The following is a 15,467-nucleotide window of genomic DNA, read 5'->3' on the forward strand; positions in this document are numbered from 1 at the left end:
TCGAATCCCGGATCTGGAAAATTCAAATTTTGATTTTTAACGTGTGTTTCGACTCAGCATCGACCAAATGGCTAATCACTAATTTCTCGTAACACAAACATAACCTCTTCGTGAGGCGGCCCACATAGAGATGTAGAGTACTAACCGGAAACAATTCGGTGGAACTGCACTTGTTCCATCATATTACCGTCGTACCAACGATACAAAATTAAATTATTAAGATAATAAAATATTACTTCTTCTCCTTCGTCAAGATCTCGTGTTTAAGGATATTGACCCGGATGATTTGACAGTTGAACAGCCTTATCAGCGGGTTGATCTCTCTCCTCTTGCCATTCTATGTATTACACGCAAGGCCTGTGTCAGTAGGGAGATCCGTGGCACTCATGAATAGGTGCAACCATGTGAGGAATCATATCTTTGTTTGAATATTCCGACGCACGAAACTAAAAGACAAGACGGCGCGAATTATACAAACGGACACATTTTAACGGTCATAATTTTGACCTTTAAGCCACGCGCATTCGATGACCACTTCTGGGTCCGATAGGTATTCGTAGGTGAGCACCTTCGGCTAGATTAAAAAAATCTGTGTGTTTGGGTATGAGGAATGTACCCGGAAAAGTGCAAGAGGGGTCAACGTTTGAACCTAGTAGGTTGGTTAAATTCGGAAGGTAGTGGCACATACTAGATTTTGTTAATCCCGTCCCCTCCTGCCACACTAAAAAATAAAATGTCGAAATGGACCCCCACCGCAAAACCATTTTTCTTTGTCTTTTGTTTCATGTACTACAGATACGTTACCTAACCTAAAATTTACCGTTTGTCAATAACTTCAAAGGAATACTAAAGAGGGATGAGATTAGAGCTTAACGCCATCTTTAACAACATGAAGAACACAAAAAAGATGTTTAAAATCAGCGCCATCTCGTTTATTCATTTTTTATTATTGTCATGTCTTGTTTAAAGTAAAGCAGTTATCCAAGTGGAGATTAAATATGAATGAGATCTTCAAACAAAAATGAATACAAAGGGGGCCTTGTTGCAAAGTTTTATTTATTCATGTCTGTCGGTTTGTGAAATAATTTCCTCGCAGACAGACATACATTATCTGTATTTTACCCGAACGCCATTTTGGACGAAAAGTTTTAGTCTGCCAGCGCGCCTCATTTATGTACGTACCTACTTTTACCATCATCATGATGTATCAGTGAGGCTTGTAAACTGTAACATTTAATTATGAAGAGGATAACTAGACACCAACAGGCTCGTTTGATTTTTTATAAATTGTAACGTACGCGCCATTCTTGTCGCCAATTCGAATGCAAATACCTCCTATGATTCATAAATCTTTTCTTGTGTACTTGATTCAGTTGTGTGAGAGCATTATCATAGGGAACTGCTTAGCTTTAGAAAAACATGTTTTTATAAATGATATTGATAACTTCTTTATTTTTCGAGCATAAATGAGAATATTATGTTCTACCTCGTGTCCGGAAATTTGTACGTATGCAGTTCGCCGTATCACACTTCACCGTGAAATGCTGTATCGGAAATAAATGGTCGTCATCCCTAATAACGACACAGTGCCAATAATATTTTTATTTTATTTTTTGAATTATTAATAACCATGTCCTTGCTTTTTCATACAAGGTGGTTGTTAGTAATTTTGAACAATCACAAACACCCAGGCTTTGAGAAAAACACATAAATATTGTGTCCTGACCGGGAATCGAACCCAGAATTCTCGGGTGGAAGGCAAGCACCGTACGCACTGCACCACGAGAGCCGCCTTGCCAATGATAATTACATAAACTATCATCACCCTGGTATGTTGTTTTTCACTTTCATCAATATAATATCTCGTGTAAAAAGAAACATACAGCTAATATCCAATTGGCCCGAATCCGTGGTTTTAAAGTCAAAACAAACCCTCCAATATAAACCCTTCCACCTAAGTTATAACGAATACAACATAAACCTTATCAGGATTTATTATTTAAACATAAATTCTCAATAATTATAGAAACAATAGTTGAATAAAATTAGCTCCTTACCACCACTTGGATAATATATTACGTAATACACGCTTATGCTGTGTTTAAAATTTCGAGGCCTCACGGTTTTCTTTGAGAAATTTTCTTACTAACGTTTAGCTAAAACTATAAATCTTCCGCCTCTTTCTCTGAGCACTACAATAATTTATTTTTAAGTACTTCCTGCATTCTTTTAATTCGCAAACAATGTCCATTAAACAAAGCCTTAAAAATACTTACGCCTCTTTTCACTTGTGTGTGTGTACCTTCCTACTTATTTCCATTTCACTTTATGCCTGTGCGGATTTTCTTCGAAGGGGCAATAAATTTCGCGTCTGCGATTTGCCAAATGAAAAACATTTTTAGTTTTTTTCTCTATTCATTTCAAATTTCCAATCTTGCAATACCGTTTCAAGGCTTTTCGAATTCATCACCCTGTTTTATATATTATTTTTCAATAATATACCGCCCTTTTTATCCATTGTTACAGTTTTCAAATATTTTTTTTAACCCACCCGTCAGATATACTCTTCACAAATCGTTACAACGGGAATTATAAATACATCGAAAATGCCATAACTTTATCTCACATTTAGTCGGATTGATGCAATAACCAAAGAAATATCCTTAGCTATACGATGGTGTAATTAAAATATGTTTAATGTTTTACATATTATTATGAGCAAGGATATGTCATGACAAGGAGATGAAGATGACCCAAATCATCTACGATTCAAACATAATTGTGTCAGCAGACTCAGCCACTAATCACAGTCGCCGGTAGTAGCAACATGTTGTGGACTACATTTCCCATAATGTTATATGTTATATGGAACGTTCGTACACGCTGCGTGGCAAACAAACGTAAGCGACTAGTAATAATTTAATACACAGCTTACTAACGTTACGCGCCTCGTCGCTTTCATCGCGGAGTACAGCTCCTGCCTTGCGTGCATCCATCCTTCCGAGATACTCCATGATGTGATGTACCGCACATGCCCCGTGTACATCAGCTACAACCACTGGTCGATTTGATCACTTACCAGTGACTGCGATCTGTCACACCTTCAAGTCATAACTTATTTTGCCCTGTCAACATACATAATATCGTGGAGTTGGTTCCAACAGTTGATAAGTCGATAATTTAAGTGCCTATTTAGAGTCAATAACGAATTATGTCTATATAATAGAAAAATATCAGAGTCATCTGATTTATAGAACATGCACATAAAGCACGAATAAATCAGCATTGTGTCTGATTTTAGAGGGCATGTCAAACCTAAAATTTCAATGATTATTACTCCATAACACGATTTTGATTGGGTATTTCCGGAGCAAATCTCAATCTCGAGATTCGGGATTTCCAAAACAGAATTCTCGAGATATCGGGATATTTTAAAAAACCTCTAAAAATCTTAAAATCAGTGTAAAAATAGACAAATTCCAAAAAAATATGATTTTTATTTATGTAAGAAAACAAACAAAATACAAAGTAGGAAAACAAAAATAATTCAAAACATTACTTATTAAAATAGAATTTCAAAAAACACAGACTGTCAATCGCTGCGTCTGACAATCGCGTACGCTTTTGAGACACAAAATTCCCTGATGTTGCAAAAATTGCGGTCATTTTGAGTCGACGTTGGCTTAATTGTGTTAAATGCCCCGATCAGTCCTTGAACATTTTGTGTTTTCTGTCCATTTTTTTCAATTAATACTTGATAATAAAGAAATCCCGAATCCCGAGAAAAGATTCTCGAGATCTGGGATTTCCCGAAATGTTAAAAATTTCAATTCTCGAGATTCGGGATGGAAAATCTCGAAAATTTCTCGAGAATTCACGTCGGGAAATTCCCGAAACCCAAGTCTAGTCATATTGCTATAAGTGATCATATAATGTAACTCTCTAATGGGTGAATGGGATCTAACATAATGTGATATCTGAGGGGTTGTATTAAATATGATTTCACAAAACCAAGAAATTATAAACTCACTTTTTTCTATACTTTTTTTTCTAATTTTTATTTTCTAAACATAATTCCTTTCATATATTATGAGCGTTGTTTTTTGATAATTGCATCAGTGTTCACTTAAACTAATATTAAGTTGTGACATTTTTATGACCATAAATCGATATGTATTCGATTCATCATAATTTACGATTTGCTACACTAGAATAAACCTGCCTTACATAATATTTTTTTCGCAAACAAATTATACTGCCACATATTTGTATTCTTATAAGCCATTAATCATATTACGCAGGTGAGAAATATTTTTTTTATATATTGCCGGTGGATCCAGTTAGCACACTGTGCGACGAAAAGCTCACCCTAATAGGCACAATATTTTGTGTTCACATTTCCTTTCGATATTATATTATTGAGGAGGTTTCAATTTTATTCAGCGAATAATTCACAACATTCTTTATTGAAGATACATAATTTGAAAAAAAATCTTAGATAAGTACATTTTAATTTTTTGACCATGGTCGATCCTAAGCGACAAAGCACACTGCGATTGGGCAATGTGCCGTGTTGTGCGACGACGCTCAGAATTAAAATATAATTTTCTATTTTTTACGTTATAGGTATAGTATTTTTTAAATGCAACAATTAGGTAAAGATATCTATAATTTAAGTTATTTTAAAGAAACACTAGGTCACTGATATTAAAATAAATAATAATATACAAATAAATTATCACGAACATGACCAACTTACCTATGAAACGTAATACCATCTTCTTGCTTATCAGTACGGTTACCACATTTTAATACAACACACAGAACCATCTTTTCTACTTAATTAACTAAAAATATTTACCACTTACTTTATGTTTAACACAAAAAATAACAATTTTTGCTTGACGCTTAGCTATGCAACAAACTAATATTTGGCGGCGACACCACAGCAAATCATCTCATACATCTGTAAACCTTTTATCTTACTCTAGCGCGTGTCGCAGAGATTATAAGGGTGCCGAATACTTTCTCACTCGCACTTATGCATCGTTTTTGTTCAGGCCTTGGATCGAACGGACGCATTATTCATAACTCTGCTACTAAGCGACGTTACGATTACGTACCTGCTTACGTGTACTTAAAATTCGTGCATACTTACTACTGCCTACAGGTACTTACTGTGCATCACGTAGATCACGCTTGTACCATCACTGAGACGCGTGAGAAGGAGGCTGCCACGACAACGGAATCTGACCGCCTGTGCGACAAAGTCGCAGAGTGTGGCACTCTCTGACGGCATCCGTTCGCCTCTTCTTCATCAGATCCAACACCTAGACTCTAGGACATATTCGACGGATACATTGATTCTCAAAACCCGAGACCAAACGAGACTCCGGCAGCTGTAGCACCATCTGCAGGACCAACAACAGTGATCACCCTCTCGTCCAAGAGATCAAATCTGCTACGGGATGAGAGCATTTTAATCACCAATAAAAACGACATTACACACTTTTTTCCCGTATTGGCAGCTTACTGTAACGTCACGTGATAGTACGCGACGTGCAGCATACTATAATTACAGCTTTTCTCTATTTCTGGACTTCTCTTTTACTAAAGCTCCATGTTTCGCATGCATTCTGTAAATAAGCAGGTAGTAATGATACGCATGAATAAACATCTATCGATCATAATATTGCTGATAACAATGTTTTTACAGCCCTTATAATGGTTTTTTAATACATACTACCTAATATGTTACCCAAAGTTCACGAAAGTAATAAATCATACTTTCGTATACAATACACCCTAAAAGATAATCTACATATTTTCATTATTTCATTCTTTTCAATACTGTTCTTATCTCATTTTATACATCATATTTATTATTGTGTTAACATGGCCGAGTTTTATTCTATAAATGAATTGAAACAACCCTCGTCCGTAGGTAGGTATATACAATTTCACCGAATATTATTTTCGACTCTATCTTCTATCGACAAAAATATTAGAAATTATATGTTTCTTATTATTATTATTTTGATATATGTCAGTCAATCACATACATCTACGTAATAATTAACGCAAGTATACGAAAATAAGGTAAACGTTTAATTATGTTATTATGTTGAATTCATATACATCGTTTGAAAACACCTCAGAAACAGAAACTAGAAAATTATGTATGTTAATTATTCGTTATATAAAAACAGATAGTTACCTACAAGTACGTTGAAACTGAAATTTGGAGTGATCCTGACGTCGACTATGAATAAAGGTAAAAACCTACTATTTGTACCTTGATTAAAACCACAAAAGCCGATCGCCAATGTTAACGCAATTTGATAAGCGCTTAATTTGTACATACTACTGTTTAATTTTGTCGTAGTTAGGTAGGACGCAGGTGGCTTAATTGGTAAATTTCATTGGCCGAAATCCAAAGGCCGCGGTCCGGCGTCGTATTGTTTTCAAAGATTTTTTCTAGTAAGTATTTTTTTTTAACATACAGTGAACATTACAAATTATAAATTTAAGACGTTCACTGCATGACATTCAAAAGCAAATAAATAGTATTAAAACAGTGTAAAGAAGAAAGAAATATGCAAAATATGCAACACCGAATGAGCTAAGTGGACCCTATTTTAAGAATTTATAAAACAACGCCCACCTATACTCATCTCACGTAGGTGGAATATATCAACATCCGAAGCAATTTGATTGAACAGAGTTATTGCTCTCACAATTGGCATCACCAATGGCAGGTTAGTTCTGCACTTTGGGAGAACAAACAACTGATGCTCCCGATTGCTAAGATAGTTATCAGGGACACACAATGAAAAGACATTCTCAAATCTTTTGCATTATTACAAAATATTCTGGGGAATTGCGAAACCGTATACTAAATTTGTCACCGTGCCAGCATGTGACAGCACGTGACTTCATTATAACGTAATCGCAGCATTAGAACTAATGTGAGGTCACTTTTGAATATTATTATTCAGACGATTTTGGTTCTGCGAACTAGGTACCTTATGTGTTTTATTTTAATTAACTATTGTATGTATATAAATGCGCCCCCTCCTAAAATGATTTTGTATATCATTTGGCCTCCGGAAATAGAAAGGTTGACAATCCTTATACAAAATTATTCAGAATAGTGTGGACGTACTTCTTCTAGTTATTATCAGTGTACTTACTATTCGTATGGAATTCATTCTTTCTTCTTTTCTTTCGACCATGTCCAATCCTAATAGGATCATATGGGCCTCCAAGTAGTTGAGGTTTGTATTAACAGATTTTATTTTTACGAGAAATGGATGTCAGCCACTTGCTCAACCTATTAGGTCCATACTCTGACTCATACACAAATTGAAAAACAATTTGTGTACTTGCCAGACCCAGGATTCGAACCTGGGACCCACGACACTATAGACCGGCGCTTAAGCCACGCGGCCAACGTGGGTGTCAATATATATCAAAGTATGGAATTCATACTCTTATTAAATAAAAAAAATCGGTGTGTGTACTTATGTACGCGCGTTAGAAGTTATACTTCTTTGGCGTAACAAAACAAAAACAAAACTTGTGATAAACTAGATTCTTCGACTAGCTCTTAATTATATTGTTAAATTATACACTAAAGAAAAAGGACCGCTTATTGGAACGCCGTTGGCGTATTTCTATACATTTATACTTATATTACTAAATTATATAATTATTTATCGTTGTTTTTATTTTTAAAGTAACAACTACCACTATGACGTTTAATAGTTTGTTGACTTAAGGAATTGCAAATGGCCGACAATAATAAATTCGCTGCCTAGCAACGGAACAATTCTAAACTATAATAAAATACTGTATAATCATCACGATTACAGTATCATTCTGTGGCGTAATGGTTGTGCGTTCGGCTGATAACCGAACAATCGTTGGTTCGAATCCAATCGAGTGTGTTTTTTGTGTGAAAAAATAAATTATGTGTTACAACGCCAAAAATACACTCTGATCTGATTTTCCAAACGCGCCTAAAGAAGTATAACTTCAAAAATAATTTTAATTCATATCAATTGTCCTCAGATAATAGTATCAGTTATATATTATCATGTAGTATGTTCATTGGTATGGCATTCACTTTGTTTTAATGTCTCAGATCTGACGATAAGCTTTCCCTCAAGCTCCTTTGATCTCTTCGCGTTAATTGAGAACGTACGAAAGCTCTCCCGGCGCTTTCGGTGCTAAGCTTTTGACTTAGTATTTTTGCTATTGCCCTTCGAAATTCAAGTGAATATCAGTTGTATACACCGTATAGTTAGTTACTGAGTTAATATTGCTGTAAATTCTGATTTGTGTTATGTGGTAATTATATCATTTGCGTATGATCTGTTATCCTTTCTCTCGGTCAGGTACGCTGTACAGTGTACCTACACATATTTTCGTGCTGGGTTGCAGGTTAACAAATGTTATTATTTTTTTTAAATAGATATACCTACCTAATTAATTAATATAAACAAGTCGACTGAATGCATGTTTGAAATTCGAGATAGAAAAAATTTGAATTTCGAGTTTTCAGAATTAGCTTTATTTTTGCGAACTGTAAAATACTAATTTCGTATAAAATCATAAATTATCCATTGAAAAATGTATCACTTATTAATGTATGAGTGACGTCGAGGAAAAATCATATTAATATTTAAAACACTGAATAATTAAAAAAACATTATTCCACGTTTCCGGCAAATGCGCAATTACCGTCGCTAATACTAACCCTCCCCGAACTATAACGAAATTACGTTACGGAATAGAGTTTTTTTGTTGACGTCATCTATCGAAGGTTGGCGACCAGTTTGCAGTGGTTACACTCCCCTATCCTGGCCACAGTTCAGGTCAGATTCCCAACGCCTTGGACATTTACCCATTTAATCTCCTAACAACCGTTAATTTAAAAAAAAAATCAACGAAACCAATAGAAACATTATTGTATTGGAAACGTTCGTGCCAAATGCTACAGTGATGCACTGATGGTCGATAATTAGTATTGTTTGGCACAGTTGTCTGCATGGGCGACGTTTAATTGTGGTCGCCAAAATCTACATCGATGTTAATCACTGAAACTACCGCTGCATGGCCATACGTCACCCGGTGGGGTAAAATGGATGTTTACTGTACGTTTTTATATATTTTTAAATTATTTTTATCAAAGTCCGGTTGCCATTGTCGAGGCACAACGGTTTTTTGAGTCATTTTGACTCAACCCTGATCAAACAGCAGTAAAGAATAAGGAACCAAGAAGAGTAGATTATTCGTCTAGCAGTGTATTGTAACAGACTGATGATGAAAGTATTGTTTGCTTTATTTTAACACAATACAAAGTGTAAAAAACGAGAAGACAGCTAAATGCTACCATTCAATTTTCAGATTGTGGTAAAACCGTTTAATAAAAAATATGTCTGTATAATTTGACTATCTTTAATTCATCTTAGAATTAAAAAAATGTACAAAATAACGGCTATATATTGAAATTATACCCAAAAACCGTTTTTGGCCGCTATTTTACCAATATGGCGTCGTTTCAGAATCAGTTAAAACCCGTTGTCCATCAACAATGCCACGTCATGCTACGTTTGTATGAACTGGCGACTGACCAAAATAAAATTATGTAATTTTGTAAACATTTCCCCCACAAAGTTAACGTGTAATAAACATTTAGTATAAACCTTTGCCGCTGACGTCAAACCCTGCAATGATGAAGATACATCTTCCAAGCTATTCCACCGATCCCTTCTTACCGGAAAATTCTTTCGTGAAAATTCCGCTATGTGTACGCAACGCCCTTTCGCGCCTCCCCGCCGAAAACCGTTGGGCGCCATTTTCCCCTTCCTCCGAGGTCCCCTATGAAATATTACACTCGTCCCATTCACGCTGGACGGAAGTTGTTCCACACAATTACCCAAATCATCGCCGACACTTGCTCATTGCCCATCGCCTGCCTATTAAGCGGCCATTATGAGCGTATCTTGCCTTTTTTTACACTAGCAACACTTATTATTGCCGCCTTAATGGGGTTGCCAGTCGACTTGGCCTCTATTTATTGAGTGCGTACCGCTTTGGTGTATTATTTATATTTTTCGCAAAATTTTATATGTCTCTTAGGTTCTAATAATCACCTAATGCGGAAAAATAAGTGGCCGTTTCAATTTTATGAAAAATAAAAATATATACTTATCTACAGAATTCTAAGAATGATGTCTTCAGATAAATCGAATAAAAATACTATAAATAAGATAAGTCTCTTTACATAATAACGTTTTTTAAAAGCACCAACCAAAAGCACCGGCATACGCGTGAGCTTCGAAAAATGGCGCTACTTTTTCTTTAACTACGTAGTGTGTCAAATCAAAAGGAAACCGGTGTGTATGGCGTTTTTTAACTCTGTAAGGGCTCTGACACACCCACAAATGGATACTACGTAATAAACGAAAGTGAAAGAAATAAGCAGAGAGAAGAGACGGTACATGACAAATCAAAACACCTGTCTAAAATGAAGAAACACATATTTTAAGTGTTTTATTGTTTTTTATTCAATGTTTTATGGTTAAATTACGCGAAGAGTTTCGACGATTCGTAGATTCAGACATCAATCATAAATAATTATTACACTCAGCGACGGTTCAGATAAGAATATTGTGCCGAATAAAATGAAATCCTGACTTCTCCAATTTTTTTTAAAGTCATTTAATTACCCTGAGCAAGCAAACTTCTAGACAAATATTGACTAATCGATGTCAGATAAATATAAAATTTGTTTGTACCCAGTCAATATGTTTTCTTTTAATGGGTATTCGTATCAATCCCAGTCATATCAATCCGAAGTTAAAACAAACCCAGATATTATAATAACATTAGTCAATAAGCACACTCGATTAAGTCAGATATCAGTAGTGAAACTGCTATATATTTGATAGTGTAGGACTGTAGGTGCCCAAACGGACATATCAACGACATAAACCGCACGTCGTTGCTTCCGCATTTCCACACAACCATTCATTCTATGACTCTATGATACTCCGTTCAATAAACGTCTTGCCTGCGTTCTGTCGCGACCACAAGTGTATGTCAGTGGCGAAGGGTGACTTTTGAAAAGAGGTAGGCTGTGGAGATCTGATAAAAAGAACACACTTGTCAGGTATAGGTAATTATGAGAAATAAGAAGATACGAGGGTGGGTCAATAATTCCTTAGAAAAAAGCATTAAAACAGTTTTTATTTTTGTATTTTTTTTTATTTCTCAACATAATCTCCTTGGAGCTCAATACACTTGGTTAGACGTTTCTCAATTTTTTTTAAACCGTCAGAAAAATAAGTTTTCGGAAGGTCCTCAAAATAAGCATTTGTCCGATCGATGACTTCTTCATTTGCAAAAAAACCTTGTCCACTTAGCCATTTTTTTAAGTTTGGGAAAAGGAAAAAGTCACTGGGGGCTAAATCTGGCGAATACGGTGGGTGGTCGACCAATTCGAACTTCAATTCTTCAATTTTAGCCATTGATCGTAAACATGTGTGAACACGGGCATTGTCCTGATGAAAGAGGATTTTTTTCCTGTTTAAATGAGGCCATTTTTCTTCAATTTTGTTTTTTAGCTGGTCCAATAAAGATGCATAATAATCCCCTGTTATTGTTTTTCCTTTTTCCAAATAGTCAACGAAAATAATTTCACGTGCATCCCAAAATACAGTAGCCATAACCTTACCAGCTGATTTTACGGTTTTCGCCTTCTTTGGACATGGTTTGTCTTCGCAATCCACTGCTTTGACTGTTCTTTCGTCTCGGGAGTATAGTGGTGTATCCATGTTTCATCTACAGTCACAAAGCGACGAAAAAATTCATCCGGATTGCGTTGCATGAGCGACAACAGGGCTTTAGAGGCCACCACCCTATTGCGTTTATTGTCGACTGTGAGCAAACGCGGCACCCATCTTGCAGAAATATTTTTCATGCCCAATTTGTCATGTAAAATAGAAATGACGCTACCTTTTGAGATCCCTGTAACCTCAATTATCTCAGTCAACTTTAATCTTCGGTCACTTAACACCATATCGTGGATTTTATTTATCATTTCTGGTGTAGTCACCTCTACAAGACGTCCTGAGCGTGGTTCATCCTTTGTTGATGTACGACCACGTTTAAATTCATTTAACCAGTTATAAATAGTTGCAAATGAAGGAGCAGATATGCCGTGAACTAAATCCAACTCATTTTTTATTTCCTTTGCTGTTAACCCTTTTATATTAAAATGTTTAATAACAGCTCTAAACTCAATTTTCTCCATTTTCCATTTTTCCATTTTCCATAAGCAATTTTTTTTTTTAAATGTACGAGAAACACACAACAACCCGACCAATCTGATTGAAACTTCGCAGCATACTGAATCGGTAGTGCCGCTGCATGAAAACAAACCGCTTACAGTACTAGTCGCGCCACCTGTCGGCTTTTCTAAGGACTTATTGACCCACCCTCGTAATACGATATTACTACTAATGAATAGGGACACACTAATCACAACGACACACTAATTTAATGAAACTTCAAAAACTCACCGACGACATAAAATTAGGCGATCAGCTTAAATTAATTACGTATTTTTTCAAAACATTTATACACATCAAAAATCATTACATAAAATTTCTTATTATTTTTAAAAACTTTTGCAGATTGTCTGTGTAATACATTCCTACATATACGACATCTCTCGTTGGCAAAATAAATTATTTTATATAATATATTTTAATTAAGTGATTATATAAATAAGTCAATATGCAATTTAAAAATATTTTTCTTAAGAAGGTAGGCTTCAAATAATCGCCTAGTATGGAGTCTTCGCCACTGGTGTATGTTGTATGCAAGCAGTCTTAATCTGACAAGCGGTAATGTTATTTGACTTGTGTATGCCCTTTAACTGTTTAATCGTGAGGTTTGTAATGTATTGAGCTCTCCATACCCTATCACCGAAAAATAAAATGGTTTTCTAATGAAGTAGAGTGCGCACTTTTCTGAACACCGGATGAGAAAAAATCACAAATTAACGTGACGGCCGGGCTCAATCCGAGATTAGCGACGTGACAGTGTAACGCGGGCCTAATCCTCCGAAATGAACTTGGATGACTGCTAAAAACCTTTTTAGCATGGGCAAAACAGGGTTGAAATAATATTCACTAATTTATTACACTCTCTCTCTCTCTCTTTCGCTATATTATAAAGTAAATAATGCTTCGATAATTAAAATATCTTTGAAGTAAAAATTACTGTCTATAATAAGTTTGATACATTTTTTATTTACAAAATGGGTTTATTACTTCGTATTCACGACATCCTATTATATATACTATATAGGATGCAAAAGGTTGCAAATGAAAGCCGCAAAGTAGGTTTAAAGATAAAAGTCATCAATGGCACTCAAATCGAGTACGTCAACAATTACGTGTATCTTCCACAACAATTGTTATTTGACGGTGGTAGGTATATATGACGAATGCTTGCAGAAACAAACTGACAAGGACGCCTAACCTAACCTAACTATCTTCAAAAATAACCTCCTATTGTTTCTCAAGCTTAAAATGTTCAATAGCGCAGCGTAGTATGAAATTGTGCATGTTGGACATAATGCGATAAAACACAAAATAAACCAATGTATTAGGAGGCAGACAAGAGTACGCCATAATATGATAGAGGTCGCTAAACAGTCGTGAAAAATGTCGTGATACGGTACTACACAAAGGCACTATGCGACCATCTGGAAACCCCTGGATACACTAATTCATAAATTTCGATGTGTAGCAAAAAACGAGGAACCGAGAGAGCTGGGGGAGGCTTTCATCCAGCAGTGGATCAACCCCGGCTCATGATGTTGATTTACCTTATGTAAATATTATGTTAACGACACAACACACTTTTCTTTTCTCTTAACCATGTCCGATCCTAATAGGATCATATTAATATTAGGTTTGTATTAACAGATTTTTGTTTTTACGAGAAATGGATGTTAGCCACTTGCTCAACCTATTAAGGTCCATACTCCAAACACAAATTGAACAATAATATTTGTATTTGTCAGACCCAGGATTCGAACCTGGGACCTACAACATTATAGGCTGATACTTATATCTCTACATAAACTAGGTTTTCGTAGAGATATAAGTAAATATTATTACGAATTATTACCACCAAATAAACGCTGAATCTTTTGAAAAGAATATAATAATTCATATTATGTGGGAGAATAATAGATAGTAACTTAATTTCGTAAATTGCTTGTTTTGTTTGATTTTCTAGTTTTCTACACAGTCCAAATATGTATAATAATATTCTTAAAACCTTCTCCACATTATATTTTTAATCGATTCTAACATAGACTTTCTTTTTTTACAGGTACGTTCCCGCTGATAATTATCAATTAATAAGTCGTCCATCAGAAAAATCAAGGTAAGTTGAAACGAAACGAGGATTCGTTCTAAGCCTTCATAATACTACGAGGGTGGGTCAATAATTCCTTAGAAAAAAGCATTAAAACAGGTTTTATTTTTGTATTTTTTTTTTATTTCTCAACATAATTTCCTTGGAGCTCAATACACTTGGTTAGACGTTTCTCAATTTTTTTTAAACCGTCAGAAAAATAAGTTTTCGGAAGGTCCTCAAAATAAGCATTTGTCCGATCGATGACTTCTTCATTTGAAAAAAAACGTTGTCCACTTAGCCATTTTTTTAAGTTTGGGAAAAGGAAAAAGTCACTGGGGGCTAAATCTGGCGAATACGGTGGGTGGTCGACCAATTCGAACTTCAATTCTTCAATTTTAGCCATTGATCGTAAACATGTGTGAACACGGGCATTGTCCTGATGAAAGAGGATTTTTTTCCTGTTTAAATGAGGCCGTTTTTCTTCAATTTTGTTTTTTAGCTGGTCCAATAAAGATGCATAATAATTCCCTGTTATTGTTTTTCCTTTTTCCAAATAGTCAACGAAAATAATTTCACGTGCATCCCAAAATACAGTAGCCATAACCTTACCAGCTGATTTTACGGTTTTCGCCTTCTTTGGACATGGTTTGCCTTCGTAATCCACTGCTTTGACTGTTCTTTCGTCTCGGGAGTATAGTGGTGTATCCATGTTTCATCTACAGTCACAAAGCGACGAAAAAATTCATCCGGATTGCGTTGCATGAGCGACAACAGGGCTTTAGAGGCCACCACCCTACTGCGTTTATTGTCGACTGTGAGCAAACGCGGCACCCATCTTGCAGAAATATTTTTCATGCCCAATTTGTCATGTAAAATAGAAATGACGCTACCTTTTGAGATCCCTGTAACCTCAATTATCTCACTCAATTTTAATCTTCGGTCACTTAACACCATATCGTGGATTTTATTGATCATTTCTGGTGTAGTCACCTCTACAGGACGTCCTGAGCGTGGTTCATCCT

The 15,467-nt window shown here is 35.5% G+C and overlaps 1 protein-coding gene across 4 annotated transcripts in view; it reads left to right on the plus strand.

The window, feature by feature from the left end:
- Positions 1-15,467, plus strand: part of Dg (Dystroglycan) — a 428,114-nt gene that overhangs the window by 110,625 nt on the left and 302,022 nt on the right. The window contains exon 4 of one of the 4 annotated variants that reach the window (XM_085943734.1): positions 14,419-14,472. The exons of the other annotated variants lie outside the window; for them this stretch is intronic. The gene's annotated coding sequence lies outside the window, so the exon portion shown is untranslated. The remainder of the gene's footprint in view (positions 1-14,418; positions 14,473-15,467) is intronic. 4 annotated transcript variants of the gene reach the window in all.

The sequence above is a fragment of the Rhyacophila brunnea genome, unplaced genomic scaffold (genome assembly GCF_057557595.1).
Source record: "Rhyacophila brunnea isolate RB1 unplaced genomic scaffold, BYU_Rbru_1.0 scaffold_16, whole genome shotgun sequence".
In the NCBI taxonomy this organism is placed as follows: Eukaryota; Metazoa; Arthropoda; class Insecta; order Trichoptera; family Rhyacophilidae; genus Rhyacophila; species Rhyacophila brunnea.